We start from the raw sequence: 19,400 nt of genomic DNA, 5'->3' as shown, positions 1-19,400 counted from the left end.
TCTCTTGTGCTTCGCCAAAAATGCGAATGATACAAAGTGCAATCGCGCTACTAATTTATTGCTGTAGTGAGGTGCGTCTTAAAAAAAATACGGAATTAAAATATGAAAATTTGGGCTATATTTGAGAAAGGAAATAAAGAAATTCGAGCAGAAAAACTCTGTCGTAATAAGTGAGCAGTGAGCATAAAAATATTTTTGTTGGCAAAATTTACCGTTTATGTAATAATTAGAGTTTATTGCAGACGATTCTATTATTTTTCAAAAAGAAAAAAAAAAGAAAAAAATATGGTCTATTTAGCATAAGGAAGAGAAAATTCTTCATCACTCAAATGATTAATGTACGGAATGTATCCTTATCAAACAACTAGATTTTGCTGGAAGGAAAAAAGATATTTTAGTTAATCTGAGACATTTTCTCTAAAAGATATTTTAAAACTCATTTTTTAATTTACCGATTTAGCGCTACGAAATAATGTACTCTTGTGACAGAAAATTACATTTGAAATTTCATTACACCTTTTGAACGCAGTTTTCTATGGGAATAATGAATTTCAGCATCTAGAGATTAATGCAAAAGGAAACTAAATACTGAACCTAATAATGTATGACTGAAACTTTCAGACATGACATTTGAGCCAAACTTAGAAATTCTTTGTTTCACAGCCCTTCCATTAAGAATTTTTTTTAAGTGCGCTGAAACTCAAAGAAATATCACTGGGTTTGTTCAGTTGAGTTCGTTTTGTAATAATTTTTTAGCTGTCATTTTAGCTAATTGCAATGTTTGTATTACTATATTTTGCAATTGTTATTTTTATTTCTCAAACTAAAACACATATCCCAAGTTTTACGGTGTGGTGGTGATGAGGGAAGGGGGGGGGGGGTTACTGTGGTTTTTACCGTAGTGCCCAAAACCTTGCCAACCCTGTCGCATACGCTTGATTCATTTAAGCTGCGTGTTAGATTCAAATATCCAGAAATCTTTTCACGTTAAAGCTGAATTTCGTTCTGTTTTTGAGGATTTGATTCAATTTAGTGGTGGATTTAATTAACCATTGATTCAATTATGCGGCGCTCACTTTAGTTGTAGTAGCTATTTTGAAGAAATAACTCGTTAGCCTATATTTTCGCGCAATACAGCAGTACTTTCTTTTTTCATTCGACTCGACTATCAAGGAAAAAAATAGGTTTCATTAAGTAAAAACTCCCAAGCACATGAGACCAAAGGGAGAATTTTTTTTTCAGTTTTGTGAGCTAGTAATAATGTATTCATAGGGGGGTATTTCAACTGATACTGCCGAAAGTTGCACAGGTTAGCAGATTAATCCTGCCCATTGCTCAACAGGTAATTTCTCATATCAATACTTTTTCTCATTTTGTTATAAAAACATAATTTTTTTAAATATTTATTTTTAAATTGTTAGTATGCACGTGCTATCAGCACACATGCCTAACAAAGATGCCTTATCAATATTAATATCTCTCCTTTCGCAGAACACACATACAAATGCATACGTAAAAGGTGATGTTCCTTTTGGAACGCATTAATGCCCCGCTGACATGCGTGGAATATGAGAACAATCAAGTGTCAAGACAGAGAGCTGCTGGTAGCATGCAAATGCTTCCAGATAAGCGTTTCGTCAGCGATCGCAATGGTTTCGTAATCGCACTTTGCTCGTGACATTCAATGACATTGTCAGCACAGAAGATAAAAGGTGGATTCGGTGAAGTTTTTACAAACAAATATCTCGCATTTCTTTTTCTTTTTTTTTTATTTCTGATTTGTTTACTTTTCATTGTTTTTTTTTTTTTTTTTTTTTTTTAATCTAAAATATTCTTAAGAAATACCGCTTTTTTTTTCTAAGTTTTTCTTTTGAGCAATCACGAATTGCTTATTGTCTTCACTTGACCAAAGTTGATGTTGCTCTGATTTTTCAGATTACCATGACAACGAAAATAAGTTTAATATTTATTAAGAGAACGAATTTTCGTCGCCATGTTTACAAAATTCCACAGTTGCCCCTGTTATCAAAACTATTTAAATAATGAAATACACCGCCAGCTCAGTGATTCCAGCCGAGGACTGCAGTTTCGTGCTTATTAGCACTCATCAGCCCGGCAGAGGAAGTAACTGAGCTGGATTTAAATTCTTGGCCTCCTTAAAAGGTTTTCCACCTCAGCTCAGTCACTTCCTATGCCATGCTGATGAGCGCTAATAAGCACGAAACTGCAGTCTTCGGCTGGAATGACTGAGTTGGCGGTGTATTTCATGTATTTCTGCCTTAGCCCTGGCTATAGGGCGGTAACTTACTGAATATATTTAAATAATATTTTAATTTTTGTGTGAGGCATGAGGTGTGGCCTTTGGGTAAAAAAAAAAAAAAAAGGCAGGGCACCAGGCCTTTCATTTCGCATTTTTCCAGGGGGTGTCAAAGGGTATGTACCCAATGCATATTTTATCGAAAAACAACAATAGCCGCTACCACATATAATTACATTTGATTTCTCAAAGACAGGGATGTCAATTCCCCCTCTTGACCTCCCCCAACGACGGACCAGTTGCACAATCGGCAACATTGGTTTAGGAGATTAAAACCATAATGGGGGTCGTTTACAAAATTTTGAAAGTATTTTTTCTGAAAGAGCATGCTTAAAAACATAGGATCTGACCATTTTTGGATAAATTTGTTTACGTTTAATATTTTTAAAAAATTACTGACATAGAAGCGCTTTCATTGTTTACGGCTTCTGCCGATGACATCACAAATGATGAAATGCAATTCAGTGTTGCCATTCACAGTGCAAAACATTTAATTCGCATCTTTACTCACGTGTATTGGCAACGATATGGTTGATAGCAAGCGCAGAGCCCAATATTTAATTCGCTGCTTGATTATCATAACGTGGAAACGTAGTAGAAAGATGCGGCAAAGTGCATCATTTGTGATGTCATCAAGACCACGCCATGTTCGAAAAATCAGACATTAAAAAAAAATTAATTAGAAAAAAACTGTACGGAAAATGAAAGTATTTTCTGGGTCCATGTTATTTTTTTTTTTTTTTGCTCATTCTATTCATTTCAATGACTAAAAGTAGTACTTTTGACTGAAGGAAACCACCCCATTGTACAAAATATTACCAACAGGAACCCCTCAAAATGTAAAAAACAAGGAATCAAACGAAATTATACGTAAAACAGGTATTTTAGCAAAAATCTGAATTCCCAACTATTCTGTGCACAAACCTTTTGGGAAAACAGGCCGAGCAACGTCCTACGGGTACTTGATTGGAAAAAATACTTTTACATCACTAGAGGTGATATGATTGGAAGTGCTTTTCTTATCAATCACCTAACCGGAATTCGGACCTAGGGTCGCGGGTGTGAAACAGGGTGGGGTTTTTGACCTGACCTGCCAAAAACTAGTCGAAAACTGTCAAAAATCTGTCGAAAACTGTCAAATACTAACATAGTTGACTAATAGAGTGATTATTGATAATCTTAGAAACATAAAGTTTTCTTATGCTAAAAAATTATAAAACTGTAACTTAGATATTACATCAATCAAGTTAAAACCGGATAAAACCTCCAACTGTCAAAAACTTGCCAACCCTGGTGTTTAAACCTGCTACTCTCAGGACTGGTGCTGATTAGTTTATGCGCCGATCTATAAAGGCGTTGACGAAATGGAGTTTATCTCGTTCAGCATGCCTGTGATACCACCTCAAAAAGTAATGCAAAGACTTAAAATAATAGTACTCGTAATTACAGCACAGAAGGTCCAAACCGTCACTCGTGGTGCAAAAAAAATAATAAGCATTCATTGCTTGCTCAAAAAAAAGGGGGATTGCGGTTCTACAATAAGACTTACTTGATTACAATAAGAATTAAAAGCAGAAGAAGCGAAAGAAAGCAGAACAGTAAAGAAGATAGTATGGTAGCATACGGCAAATCGAAGCAAAAACCGTTTTCTTTTGGAGTTACACTAAAATATGAGTCGAAATCGAAGCGAAAACCGTTTTCATTTGGAGTTACACTAAAATATGAGTCGAAATTCTATGTTTCCGGCATTCCACCGTAGCAGATGGAACTGCTCTATTCCAAGTTTGATTTTTACTTCCGTCCCTTCCGACACGCTTCAAAGCGGAAATCGATAAAAGTGATGTTTCTTCTATCGCGTTTGTTGTATTGAAAGATAAAACGAGAAGGTAAATGTGGGCTCTCTACTTTATTTACTGTTGCGATAACGGTACTAACTTTCATGATAATCACATTACTGGGACTTGAGAAGAAAAAGAAGGGGGGGAAATATGCATAATGAGGGTGGATAGTTCTTACTTTTTTTTTCCCCGAAGAACTTTCCCTAGAGCAGTTTCCGCACCTATTTCTACGGATGCTACGACCCCATTTCTTCTATAAAATAATCTTTATGTGCACTTTTTAAACTCTTAAATGTCGCATGTTTCCATTAGACAGCGAACTCAATTAGAAAATTAAAATTCTGTTGTTGCCAACAATCAATAAAATACACCCTACATATAACCATGCTTGCAATGAACATTTATGTTTTGAACCAACCAATGCTAGCAATGAATATTCATGTTTTGAACCAACCAATGCTAACAATGAACATTCATGTTTTGAACCAACCAATGCTAACAACAACTTTCAAGAGCCATGCTAGCAACCATATTTAATGTTTTAACCAACAATTTCAAGAGAACTTTACTAATAATTTTTAACCAACCTTGTCAAAACTTGGGAGGCGTAGTGGCTTCGTTTGAGGTCAAGCAGTTGAGATTTTTTTTCAACTTCAAGAAAATTCACCTGCTCTTGGCCTGTTTCAGTCGAGCAACTTTATATCCTAAGTCTCAAACGCAAACAAAGACCATAATCCAACACTGTTGGTAATTAATACTCATTATTTGAACCAGGCATGCTGGCAATCAACATCTATAAGCTGCAAGTCTCCATTCCATAGCCGGAGCTACGGCTGAATGACAAGCAAACACTGACAGTCAGGTTACGACATCCAGAGAGTGCAGTTTCACCAGAGGTGTGCCCACTTAGGGCGGGGTTAATGGCGCAGACTGCGCCATTGAAATTTTTTTTGGGGGGGGGATGTTTTGAGGGGTATTTTTCACTTTTTGGGGGTTTTCGCGACATTTAGGGATGCGCCTTTGCTCTTAGGGGTTTGGACACCCCTGGTTTCACCCTTGTTTTTGGCTAATCAGTCTGGAATAGCCATAACCGAAAGACATGACTGAAGAGAGAGCTCAACGGTCTGGAATAGCCATAGTCTGTCTCCAGCACGATTATGACTACGCCAGACTGATGAGTCCAAACCAAGGCAAAACAGCAATCTCTTGATGTCATAACTCGGTAGTCGGTGATTGCTTGTATTCAATATCTATGTTTTGAACAACCGATTTTTACAAATGGAAAATATATACATAATATTAAAAGTAAATGAGAGAATAAGATTTCTTTGGTACATTTTAGGTGGAAAACTTAACGGGCAACAGACCATTATTTTGATTGAAATTCAACAGGATTGAATGACTGTCCGAAGTATTGAATGAAGTGACAGGCGAATGGAAAGCATCGGAATAGCAAGAACAAATACACATTGCCTGAGCAGCTCATATAAATTTAGATCTGATTAGGTGCAAATAGCACCACATTCAATCAGAACCAGAAGTTACAGGAGGCAGGCAACCTATTAACATGTAATGGGGCACAGCAAAGGAATTACTATCGGTGAAAAACTGACGAAACACAAAATGCGATCCCCCTCAAAAAAAAAAACCTCAGTATTATAGTCATAACAAATAACAACGTGTAATATTAGTTGCATATAGCACCTAAGTTGCCTAACAGTTTCCTACAGTTGAGGCAAACCTAACCTGGCAGCATTGTGAAGGTTACACAGATCTTAATCTCCGCATTACGAAGCTGCCAGGTTAGGTTTACCCCAACTATAGTCTTCTGCTCCTTGCGCAAATGCAGGGCAGCCGGCAGTATCCCCAGGTCGTGGGCCCATGACCAATTCCGTCTATCAATGGTGAGAACAGAAACAAATTTCGGAGATGCTTAGGATTTCGGAGACAGATATGGCTCGCGAGTTAATCGTTTCTTTTTTTAAAAAAGAGTTTTGAAGGAGGTTTTATCCTTAAGTCCCCACCCCCTCCCTCTCCCAGCCACGTCCTAATAAAAAACTTTCAAATAAATCCCAAACTAATGTTCTTAGCCGAACCTTCATCAGAAAGAATTTGGTTGTTTTGCCATTCTTTCCATCTGTAAGATATCAGGTTGCTAAGATTCTAAAACGTTTCCAATTCCAGGTGGTGTTCTCTCCTACTAATAAACTTTCATTCTCTTCTCTTAAAGATCCTATTCACACTCTTAATTGTTGTGGAATCTATAGAATTAATTGTAGTTGTAAACTTGCCTATATTGGACAGACTCGGCGTGCTTTAAAAATTCGCTTGAGAGAAATTATGTGAAAAAACAACAATTAAATAAGTCTAGTATTGATCAACATTGTTGGGATTCGAATCACTCTTTTGATTTTAACTTTTATCAGATTATCCAAAAATGCCCCAATTCATCAGATCTTGACTTTTGGGAATCTTTTCATATTTTGAGGCAGTTCTAACTTAGTTAATGATCTTAAAGCAGTTCCATATTTTTCCAACATTTGGCTCCCATATCTTTAATACTGTCCTTTCCCCATCCCCCTTTTTTCCCCATTCATTTTTATCTATCTTCCTTTGTTTATTTTTACCTTTTTTGTCTTGTTGACATCCCCCCCCCCCCCCAATTTTCTTCTATTTATCTTATTTTTCCTTTTTTCGAATAGTTTTTGTTTCTGTTTATTTTATTTCGGGTTTTTTTTTTTCTTCCATTCAGCTTTTCCTTTCCTGCGGTTCACGGTTCCGACATTTTCTTTTTGTTTAAGCTTCTGCTTAAACTTTGTCCAATTGAATTCTTTCTTTCTGGGTTTCGTACCTAAGAGAAAGCTCTTGGCCTTTGCTTCCATTCCTATTGGTTCCTGCTCGGTTTATAATTTTCTCATTGGTGTTTGGCTAATCCGCTATTTTTATCTTTTAAGCTGCATGCTTATCTGCTCTTGGCTTTTGTCGGGTGTCTTTTCATCCATAAGCTCATTACATTTTGCATTGAAAAAGGCGTTCCCTGTAACGCCGAAACACGTGTCTGCTGTAATTGGCAAATTTGTGCTTTTTTTAACGTTGTTTTTCTTACTTTACTGTTCAGCACAAAGGTATTTATTTTTCTCATTGAGTCCATTGTTAATCATAGTAAGATAAAAATATTAAGTATCTGCGTCCATAGCTCAAAACTATCTGTAGGAATGAAAATCAAGATGCAGTGGGTAGGTAAAATTTTTAGTAAGGAAATAAATGCCTTTTGCTTTCAATCATGTATCCGTGAAAGCAATAATGAAAATTTTTCCATTAATTTATCTTCAAATTTTGAAGATAATTGGTGTTTAATATGGATATTATTAACAACTAGAAAGTCGCCTGTTCAGGTACGACGGGTGAAAATTGCTTCTGCATTTTAACGAAGCGATTGCCTTGTTTGGTGATATTTTGACAGTTGTCCTAACTAGCGTGGATTAACCCTAAACTCCAGTAGATAGCGATCGTTGTGCGGACGACTTTTTTTCTTCACTCTCTAAAACGACGTTTTTACCAGTAAAACATTTAAGTGACCAGATCCAGTTTAGCCTTGTAACAATAAAGCTTTTCTCTGCATGTAAAACATTACCAAAAACTATTATCAAATTATCATGTCGTGGCGCGAGTTTCGTTGTTGATGGCATCAGAGTTACTCGATCATTCGCTATTATATATATATGAATTTTCAGCCAATGCACATATGCACAGCAAATGTATCTGCACAGAATCAAAAGTATTTGCGCATGGTGTGCACCAATATTATCTAGCTATGCTGTTAATTATCGGAAACTAATTTTCGGATGTTTTTAATGCCTAGAGAATGCGTTACTTTTATTGCGTTCTTTGATACTTAAATTTAAAAAAAAGTAGAAATACCTGAATTTTGGAGGAGGTTATTTTTCCAAATCCTCCTTCGGAATAAGCCACTTGGTAGGCCAGGGTTGCGTTTCTTAAGTCGTTTTAAACCGCGAATCAGTTAAAATCAGCGCAATCACTCCGCAGACCGGTCGACTTTTTTTATTTATCTATTTATTTATTTATTTTTTTGCAACTTGGTATGCAAAAAGCAAAAAAGTCCCACATGAATTGACAACAAATAAAATTTTTTCTCATCATTCACTAACAATTCCTTTTATATGTAAAGATAGGTAATTATTGTATAAATACAAGGTTAATAATTATATATTTAATTTTTTTTTAATTCCATTTTTTTAATCGGGTTTATTTGGTCTAAATGCAATTTGAAATAAGAGCAATTTAACTTTTAGAAAGTCATGATGATTTTATAAATGAATTGGTAATGAATGTTTAATATTCACATTTATAGCCAGTTTCTTTATGATTAAATGAAATAATTAAGGAGAAAATCTTGGTATTTCACTTCCTCATTGGTAGAGCTTTCTTTTGGAGAAATAGTGCTTAAAAATCATAACTTTTAAAATAATACTAAACGTAAATGGACCTTGACGTAAATAAATAATCAAAGAAGTAATTTACTGTGAGAGTTAAGACATTAAGACATAATTAATTATAAATAAGCAAGAATAAAATCTTGTAAATTAACTTTCTCATAATTACAGCTTTCTATGATAAATAAATAGAAGAATAAAAATCGTGTATTCCTAAGTATAGAAAGTATTTTGCAGTATCTACAAATGAGCACATTACACAACTTTAAAAAATCAAAAGATAATTACAATGCACTTAGGAACACAATTTCTTTATTAAAAAATCATTTTTATTAAAAGCTTTGCAAAATTTATGAAAACATTAGAGGAGAAACAAGTTAGTTTCTCAAAAAAATAAATAAATAAATACATAAATAAATAAAATAAAAATAAACCACTTACAAAACGGTTTGAACTTAAACCAAACAACCCTGCACAAATGATTGAATTTTAAAAAAATCCCCAGAAAAATACAAAGAAATATCACAAAATCCTGACCCGTTATTTAAAATTAAAAAAAAGAGAGGTAGAGACGTCAGTAGTAACAACACACACGGGAGTGTTTCCAACTTTTGAAGGAAAAGTTGTGGGTTAAAGATCTTTAAATTACGTCATTTGTGTGTGGGGGGGGGGGAAGAATACAAAGTTAAGAAAAATGTTTTCAAAGCGGACACGAAAAGTTCTTCGAGAAATGGTCAAGTTTGTCCAGGGCCCGACTAACTAAAAGTGAGGCCCTAGACCCACAATAATTTATAGACGCCCTGAATACTCTATAGCGGGATACGGTGGATACAGGTTTGGTCCCCGTCGGAATTCATTTTTGAGCCCTTTTTGTCTATCCAAGAATTACGTAAATCATTAACCATGTGCATTTATGAATCCCTTCAGAGCCCCCCATGACAAGGTAAATTCGCTAATAGCAGAATGAATAAAAATTCTCCTTTAAGGAAGTTTTTTGTGATTAATCAGTTATTATTTTTAATTATTATGCATAATTCTTTAGGAAATTTGAGGCCCCTTAGGAAGATGGGATCCCAGGCCGAGGCCTAGTTGGCCTACGCTATAATCAGGTCCTGAGTTTGTCCCCCGGAACAGTGGTTGAGAATCCCTGGCCTAGTGAATAGAGCATCGAGGTCAGGAACGAAGATTCCCAGATTCGGACGTCATCATATGTAAACAAAATACTTGCGACAAACGTCTCACCCAACACCGCGTCATGCGACATTCGGCCGCATTCTAATCCTACTTAGGGCTCGGTACATATTTAAGATAGTTTTCTAAACTATTCCTCCAAAACGGAAGTAAAACTGAAACATTAATTCTGTTACTGTTTCGAGTGTAGTAAAACTTGCGTCAACTGAATAGTAGTATAAAATTATAATTTCTACAATTTTCAGGGAACTATAAACAGTTTTTTTTTTTTTTAAATAAATTCGCAATGTATTTAACTAAATTTTTCGTTTGAAAAACACAAATGTTTGTAAAACACAACAAAAATGCGACGACCAATGATACCTTGCTTGGAAAGACGCTTGTTCTGAGAAATTACAATTTTAAAAAATCATTAAAACTCTAAACAAAAACAGTAAAATCTCAGCCTAAACTGAAAGCGAAAAACACTGCTCTAGTCCCAAAATTCAAGAATTTCTCCGTAGGAGGAAAACGTTAACTTCGGAGAAAATCATTACATCCCATTATTATGCCAATAAAGAATCACTTACAGGAAAAACAACATTACATGGAAATGATACATAGCGCCATCTATTGAGAAATTACTTAAAAGATAACCATCATAAATCGAGCAGACATATTTGTAATCTTTTAAAACGATCGATATTTGCGAAGGGAAAACAGAACACATCATATTTAATTACAATAGAATCGCTTGAGTTCTTTATTTTATGTTTTTTCTTGTCTCTAAAGCTAAGTCGACATACGAAAAGTGTGATCAATAGTTTCTTTGACAGAAAAAAGGAATTTCCGCATGCTTTTTCTCCTTGAGTGTGTTACTAATACTTTGTATGCAAATAAAATTACTGGCACTATTTGGTGATATTAAGAATCAGTATTATTTGCAAAAAGAATAAATCAACGAAATGAAAAAGTTTCATTTCCTATAATTTATAACAAACTAGAAACAAAAACAAAACTAAATTTCTTACCATGGAAGCTTTTCCTGTGTCACTAATTCCTTGTTATCCACTTTTTCCCATTGACGTTAATGTTAGTCAAGGTGATGTAAATTTTAACTGTACACAAACTCTTCTTAAAGGTAATCCAATTTTTTACAGTTGAGGAATCGACTACTTGAAACTAAGAATACTAGATGGTCTTTTTCTTCCAAAAGTTCAACTCAATTGTAAAAAATGTTCAAATTAACTTTTTAAGTAAAATCCAAAGTAAAAAAGCATAGAAATTAAAGTGTTCCAGTTCTGAGTCAAGTGTTCTTAGCAAGAGATGTACTATGATATGCGTTTGAAACACATTAAAAACATCAAATTTTGGCGACACAGTCTACTTCATCTGTACGTGTATACACATCTTTTCCACAATTCTTCGAGATAAGGTAAAGTATAATAAAAGAGCAAATGCCGCTAATCCAGTGTTTCGCAACACAACCCACTTCGGCGCCTGCAAATACCTGGATGGTAAAAAAGAAAAGAAAAAAGCGCTCGGGAACGGAAAAAAAAACGAAATCTACTCTAGCAAATTAGTAATGCGTTCGACTACTTCTGCTACGGCCATCTACAAAAACAAAAAAAAACTAAAACGGGAAAGGAATAGGGAGAAATTTTCACAAGAAACTCATCCCGTTACATAGACGAAATTCATAGATCCACTTGCAGCCATCTCTACCCGTTACTTCGACTGCGACTGGCGTAGCGTATCTGGCAACAGAACAGCGCTAAGGCTGTGGACTGACGTCAGGCTGACGTCACAGCCCGAACGCCTACATCGCCGCTAGAGGGTGGTATATTTATTTCGGATCGGTCATTTCAAGTGTTTTCTCTGGAGATAAGAAAGCATTTTGTTTTCGATAAAAAGGGAAATGGGTCTATTATTTCCGAAAGTAATCTGGCGGGGAAATTGATTTTCCTCGTCGTTAATCGCAAACGATCGATATTGTTTAATTTGGAGCGCTGAGATTTTAGCTCGCCAAATTTCATCATAACCAGTTTTGCGCGAGCGTCTTCTTTTTTCGTAGAAAAAATAATGATTATTTAAAAGCTGAAATTACTGCACTATAACTGCAAGAGAGACAATAGCGGATTTTAGGGGGCGGGCGCCCGCGTCCCCGCCCCCCTTAAAAAGGGAAAAAATATTATAGCCATTTCTTTTTTTCCTGTTTTTTTTAATTGACTTCTCTAGAAACGTGAAGAAATGTTTTACAGTTATTTAAAAAGAAGACAAAAGACACAAATCTTATTTGAATAAAAGCATTTTCGTTTTCCAAAGAAGTAATACTGGATTCAGACACCAGAGCGGCAGTTTAACTTACTGATTTGGAACTTAAAGGAACATAATACAGCCATTCGTCTATTAATTCTTCTTTGGTGGAATCAGTAATTGACATTTGAAAAAAAAAAATGTGTAACGATGGTTTCAGAAAAGCGCTATGAAAAATTGAAATGCGGGGGTAGGGGAGGGGAGCTTTTCAATTTCTTATGACCCTCCAAAAAATATTTCCGTATCCGCCTTTGAAGATAGACAGTAGACATATGATGAAAGAAGGCGACCTCGCTTCGTCGATTACGTAACGATTAACTGTAGAACAAGATCCAATGAAAGTGATTAATGATTTTATCTCATCTTTTGCCAAACAATAGTTTCCCTCAACGAGATCCATAATTTAGTTCATAAGATCGGAAGTGCTTATTCAAACATTATTTAACAATTACACCGCGACGCTCAGGGATTGATTTATGGCACGCGGAATCGGAAGGTCATAGGTTCAGAGCCTAAAGTTGCCATATACTCACAGAGAGTACGTGCGGAGTACGTACTCGTTAAATCCATGGACCTGAAAGACCTGTGGTCGGTCGCGCGCAGTTACTATGAGGGCAGAGTTTGTGAAGGCTTCATGTCTGAATTGTGGAGGTAGTGCAGTCAACTACTGAGGCTAAGGCGGAATCTCCCCATTTGGGAGCCTTTTTTTTTTCTCAAGGGCTTCTGCCTTAATTTATGTCAATTGGGCTTGGGTCTCCCCAAGCTCCACTTTTTATGATGACGCACCAACAATTCCTTAAAAAATTTACGATAAACAAAAATGATAAACACACAAACGAGAGTAGGAACGTACACATATATATTTTTTTAAGTTCCAATTCAGAGCACGACTCTGAATGACGCACTACTCATTAGGGTGTATCAAAAAAAACTTTTTTCGAAATTCAATTTGTCAAGTTGATAAAGAATTGCCTCTACCGACCCCTATATTACGTTAAAAAAATTATCCGAATCAAAAAATATTTAGGTGTCCCGCACGAGACCTAAAGTTTATAATTTTCTTCAAAAAATCAATATTTTTCTTTTTTTTTAAAATCAAATAACAGAAATTTTTTAAAAATTTTTTTCAAGTTGAAAAATGCACACAGCAAATTCGGAGAAAAAAGTAAGGGGGGGGGGGTAACTATCATAACTATTATATAGGTCTTCCGCACTTATTCTAAACTTCCGTGATTTTCACAAAAAAAAAAGAAAAAGAACTGTTTAACAAGGCCATGTGACTTGGTTAGAAATAGTGTTTCCAATCCCGAAATCCCGATCCCGATTCCTGCGGGATCTCGCATGATATTTTGCGGGGTTAATCCCGCGGGATTGAGAGCAAAATATCGTAAGATTTCCAATCCCGCAAATTTTTTCTACGCAAACTTCTGCCGCTCATAAAACGAATGTTCTCACGAGCATCATTTGAAGTTTGAATCACCTTCCTCGTATTTCGACAGGAAAAACTTAGTGTCTCATACGATAACCGATGAAAATGAATTTGTATTCTCATTCGAGGCTTCAGTTTCCTAGGTTCAGCAATTGAGAAAATGCGTAGAAAGTATAAACGCTTTCGAAAACCGTTACTAAAATTCACCCAGAAATTTGCGCTTTAGAAAAAACTGAGAAAGTGCAGTACAAATTGCAAATCCGGCTGGAGTAGCCAGAATACAATGTTGGAAAGCTTCAGTAAGCTTAAGGAAAACACTCAAAACCTTTAACTTACTAAAAGTGCACAATATTTTTCTCCGAAGAAAAAAGCAATGAAAAACCTATCATTATTCATGCCCTTTAAACCTGTAGAAAGTGCCTGCCGATGTTTTTTTCACCAGGAAGCTGATATTATAAATGTGGGTGGTAATGAAAATTATGTTGGATGAATTAGCTGACAAATCTGCAATTTTTTTCGGCAAAGAGGCCACAGAAACTTGGAGGAAACACAGGATGACTCGCAGTACGTTAAGCGGCTCAAGTTTTTGAATGTCTCTTTTAAGTGAGAGGTAAAATTTGCGAAGATATATAAAAACATATACTGAGACTGTGACTTGGTGAAACCAATCAGCGTTCACTCCCTGCTGCAATGAATCAAATACACTGATACAATGACCAATGTTAATGCAGTTAAATTGGATACAGCCAGTGCACAAATCAAAGACATCGTATTTGTTCGAAATTTGGAGTTCTTGAGCAAAAGCAAAGCATGACTTCCATAAGAAAAGAAAAATATTAGAAAAAATATTAGAAGGGCATGAGGTTAGTGGAGATCTTTTGCTAAATGTCCACAATTATTTTAACTCTGTAAAACTAACTGCTGTAGAGCCATTGCCCGCGTTTTCATCAATCACATTATTTTTTAGGAATAAATCCCTTCCCATCCCATACGAAGCGAAAACCACACTTTTGTGTACCAAACGATAGTTGCTTATTATTATGTGACTTTGCAGTAGGGGAGACCGAGGTTAGTTGTTACACGGGGTAAGTTGTTACATTCGAATTTAAAAATAACCGCCAGGAGAAACTGACTTTCCTTGCAGTAGATCAGAGGTTCCCAACCGGTGGTTCGCGAACCCCCAGGGGTTCGCGAGGTGCAGGAAGGGGGTTCGCGAAAATTTCGGTGCAATGGCGGATTTTTCCTAGTTTGGTAAAAAATTATAAAATATTCAATTTGCACACATAGTTACTAATTTTTTTTTTTTTTTAATTTGAAAACGCGCCAGACTCTTGTATTAAGCTCAAAAAAAAAAAAAAAAAAAAAAGAAAAATCTTTCAGCGGTTTTATAATCTTGGTTAAAAAGAAATTTTCTCATTTTTTTTTTCGATAGACAACAAAAAGAGATATCCTTCCTTCTTTATTGCGAGGCGCCATGCAGAAACGTTGTATTAAGCTGTGGCGGGGATCACGATGACCTTAAAAAGGCGCCATCGCGTGGAGTCAATCAAACAATATACATAATATACATATGTCGAAAAAAATAAAGAATTCTCAAACAATGCATCATAGGGGTATTATTTCTAATCTGGTTGAAATATAACTCGGGAATTTCCGTCGAATTCAGTCATCGAATAGCAGACATGACAGCAAAAGGTTCCAAACTTAAAATTTATTACTGGATTTTACCCATCAGTTCGTTTTCAAAAATATATAACATCAGCATGCTCATAGTTCTGGGGAAATAGCTGTTAACAGACGTATTTAGAGATACCTTAGAGATGCTTGAAAACAAGTGATTTTGTTTGCAATTGGTTTTGCTACGTGAACTTGCTACTCTGTTTGTGAAGTTATAATCGTGTTGGTAATTTTTATGATTTAATAACTTTCTGCTGTTATGGATCGATGGTTGAAAACTGGTAGTTTGGTTGAGCGACAAATGGAGAAGCAGTCAATCGATCAACCCTCAACATCAGCAGTAACTTTCGAATCAACACAGGATATTGAAATAGATAGCTGTAATGAACTGCCGCCTCCCCCGACTAAACAGAAAAGTGAACTAGGGGAGAAAAAAGGAAAAAAGCGAAAATATGACAGTGACTATTTACAAATGGGCTTTTATTTTACTGGAGAAGAGTCTGAACCTAGACCGCTTTGTCTTCTCTGCAACGAAGTTCTAGCGAACAGCAGTTTGAAACCGTCACTTCTGAGAAGACACCTCGAAACAAAGCATCCGACACACAAGGACAAACCTATCGAATATTTTAAAAGAAAATTGGAATATAATAAAAAGTGTAGCGTCTCTACGTTCCTGTTAGGATCCAACGAAGATAGTAAAATGGCCCTTGAAGCTTCATATCGAGTCAGTTATAGAATTGCAAGATCTGGACAGCCACATACAATTGCAGAAAATTTAATTGGACCGTGTGCTAAAGATATTGCTAAGTGTATGCTGGGAGAAAAGTCAGCAAAAAAAATTGACCTGGTTCCGCTATCAAACAACACAGTATCACGCAGAATTACTGATTTGGCAAGTAATGTGGAGAAAGAACTTGTGAATAGAATAAAAGAGAATAATTTTGCGATCCAGCTTGATGAGTCGACTGATGTAGCAAACGCTGCAATATTACTTGTCTATGTTAGGTATATTTTTAACGATACAATTAAAGAAGATGTACTATTTGCAAAACCTTTGAAAACCAACACAACTGGAGAAGCAATTTTCGAACTGGTCAACAGTTACTTTGAAGAAAATGGAATAGATTGGTCTTTGTGTGTGGGTGTGCACGGATGGTGCAAAATCAATGACAGGAAAATTTGTTGGCTTTGTGGTGCGAGTAAAGAAGATTAACGAGAAAATTGAATGGACTCATTGCTGCATTCATAGACAAGCATTAGCATGTAAGCGTATTCCCGCAGAATTATCCGCTACTTTGAATGATGCGGTAAAAATTGTAAATTTCATAAAATCACGTGCCACAAACTGCCGTCTATTTCACGCGCTTTGTGAGGAATTGAGAAGCATTCATGTTACTTTACTTCTTCACACAGAAGTTTGATGGCTTTCCCGTGGCAAAATTTTGACACGCTTATTTGAATTGAAGTCAGAAGTCCAAGCATTTTTTGTTGATCATCCATTTCACTTGTCCACTTGCATATTCGATCCTCTTTGGATGCAAAGACTTGCATATTTAGCTGACATCTTTTCAAAATTAAATGAATTAAATCTATCCTTGCAAGGTGCAGTTGTTAATATTTTCGTTGTATATGATAAAATTGAAGCTATGGTAAAAAAATTGAATTTCTGGATCCAATGCCTGGAAATGGGTGAGTTTTCTTGTTTCACTTCTCTTAGTAGTTTTTTATCAGAAAACTCAATGAAACTTGATGAAAGCGTTAAAAGAAATGTATGTGAACATCTGCAACATCTTGAACTAACTTTTGACGAGTATTTTCCTAATAGGCGTAACGTCCCTCTCTCAAACAACTGGATACGCAATCCTTTTGAAGGAAATCCATGCTTAGAGAACACCCTGACATTACCTGAAAAGGAAATGCTCATCGAGTTATCCTGTGATAATTCATTGAAAACTACCATTAAAGAGCTCTCGTTAATTGACTTCTGGCTCAGTGTAAGAAATGACTATACCATTTTGTCCAAAAAAGCAATTCGAATTTTATTACCATTTTTTACAACACATCTGTGCGAGAAAGGATTTTCCTCCTATACTTATCTCAAAGATAAATACCGAAGCAGATTGAATGCAGAGCCTGATTTAAGACTCAAACTGTCAGACATTGAACCAAACTTTCAGTTTCTTTGTTCCGTCAAGCAGCCACAAATATCGCATTAAGGATTTTTTCCCCAATTTAAAGTATGCTTAAAAAAATAATTGGTTTATAAAACTTCTTGTTTATCATTTTTCTTGTAGATGTAGTTTTAACTTTTTATTAATGTTTGCACTTAATGATATTTTACAATTATATTTTTGTTTATTGCAATCAAATGCTGCAAAAAATGGAAAGCAAACATGCTGTTTTTTTATTGTTTCTTACATGTTACTAATTTCAACATCAGGGGGTTCGCACACTTTTTTGCCTGTTCCAAGGGGTTCGCAAAGAGAAAAAGGTTGGGAACCGCTGCAGTAGATGATAGCACTCACCCAACTGCATTCACTGAGAATCACTGCGGAGTGCTTGCAGTCAGTAGCATGGAGAATGTTCAAAGAAAACGGTTTTTGAGCCTGGAAGTAATTTTTCTTTCCGCTGTTATTTTTCTATTTGTGACGAAGCCGTTGCAGATAACGAATTTATTTCTGTACCTTGCGAAAGCCTACATTTTTAGATAACTGCTAATTTGTTTAAAAGTTTTGTATAAAGATATAATACCAGTAATATGTGCCAAGAACTAAAGTGGCGTCGTATGGACAAGTTGTTACAATTTTGTTGGGGTTAGTTGTTACAAGCAACAACTTGCCCCATGCAAGTTTTAATTTATTATTATGTTTTCTTTTTAAATGTGATATGGCGGGGGACTATGAAAACAAGACGGGCAGGGGCAAAACATGTAAAGAAACATACCTGTATGTGGCTAAAGAAGTAATTGCAGGTAGTTCATTTAGAAAGACAGCCAATGAATTTCATGACACTAGAGAGATTCTGTAGTAAGATGAAAAATGCTAGTGGTGTTAACGCTTATTTCTGATCTGTTTTATTGCATGATTTAATTCATATAAAGTACTGTAGTTGGATGACAATAGTAATAAAAGTAACAATTTTGATCTCTTTCATTCTATGATTAATTTATTGTTAATATGTATCGTTGAATAAATAATAGTAACAATAAATAATGTATTATTCGAATGTAGGTCTTTCTCCAACTTTGCAGGAGTGCAGAAGTGAAGACGGTTCGCAAGCAGAAACCATAGGTCAGCGCCACTTTAAGATATACACCAGTAAAAAATGTTTTGCAAGTCGAAGCTAGGAAACAAAAATCTGTGAAAAGGAAATTGTGTCTAACAGAGAAGACATCAACAGACACAAAAGCAAAAAAAAAAAGCAAAAAGGTGCGTCCAAACAGTGCGTCCTTCGGATGAAGATGATAAAGACTGGTTCTGCATAGAGTGCTCTAAACCGTACTCAGAATCCAAAAAACCAGGGTAAGATGGCGCATTTGTGACTGAAAAATCTATTGTTGATCTTTGATTATTTTTAACTGGAAAACTATTCACAACAAAGTATTAAAATAAAAACTGTCAGGTGATGTACTTTATTTTTATGCACATAATATGCTATTTGTGGATGCACGTTTGAATTATGGTTAAAAATGTGTTACTTTTTAAAAAGGATCTAAAAAGTCACATTTGCCCCGGGACTGGGGCATTAATGACTTTTTGAGGGGCATTTGTGATGACTGCCAATTATAAGTGATTATTTTAGTGCTTTATCATACAGGGTAATTGTGATGAAAAATTTATATTCTGAACTGCAAGTAGCTACATTCTTAGTTTTAATATGATAATAGGTTCTTGAGAAATTAAATTTTATTATGACCCACAAATTAGAACATTTTTCAAAATTGAAAATGATACATGAAAAAAGATGTTATAACCTACAATTTATAAAGGAAACAGTGCAAAAATGTCATTTTTGAATTTGTTAAGTTTTTTGTACATTAAAGAAATCATAGCATATGTTTTTGAGTCCAACGTGAATGGTCCAATTCCTATAGTATTTAGTGGACCAGCAAATATAAATGGCTTATTAACTTCTGAGATATCATCTCTTCTTGGCCATTGGAAAGTTTGGTTTTCAACCTTGTGAAGAAACTTAAACAT

The 19,400-nt window shown here is 35.4% G+C and overlaps 1 protein-coding gene across 1 annotated transcript in view; it reads right to left on the bottom strand.

The window, feature by feature from the left end:
* LOC129234309 (uncharacterized) overlaps positions 1 to 19,400 on the bottom strand; it is a 162,059-nt gene that overhangs the window by 129,294 nt on the left and 13,365 nt on the right. The gene's annotated exons all lie outside the window — the stretch shown is intronic.

This window comes from Uloborus diversus, chromosome 1, assembly GCF_026930045.1.
Source record: "Uloborus diversus isolate 005 chromosome 1, Udiv.v.3.1, whole genome shotgun sequence".
NCBI classification, from domain to species: domain Eukaryota; kingdom Metazoa; phylum Arthropoda; class Arachnida; order Araneae; family Uloboridae; genus Uloborus; species Uloborus diversus.
The sequence above is the reverse complement of the archived record's forward strand: the minus strand, read 5'-3'. Positions and strand labels throughout refer to the sequence as shown.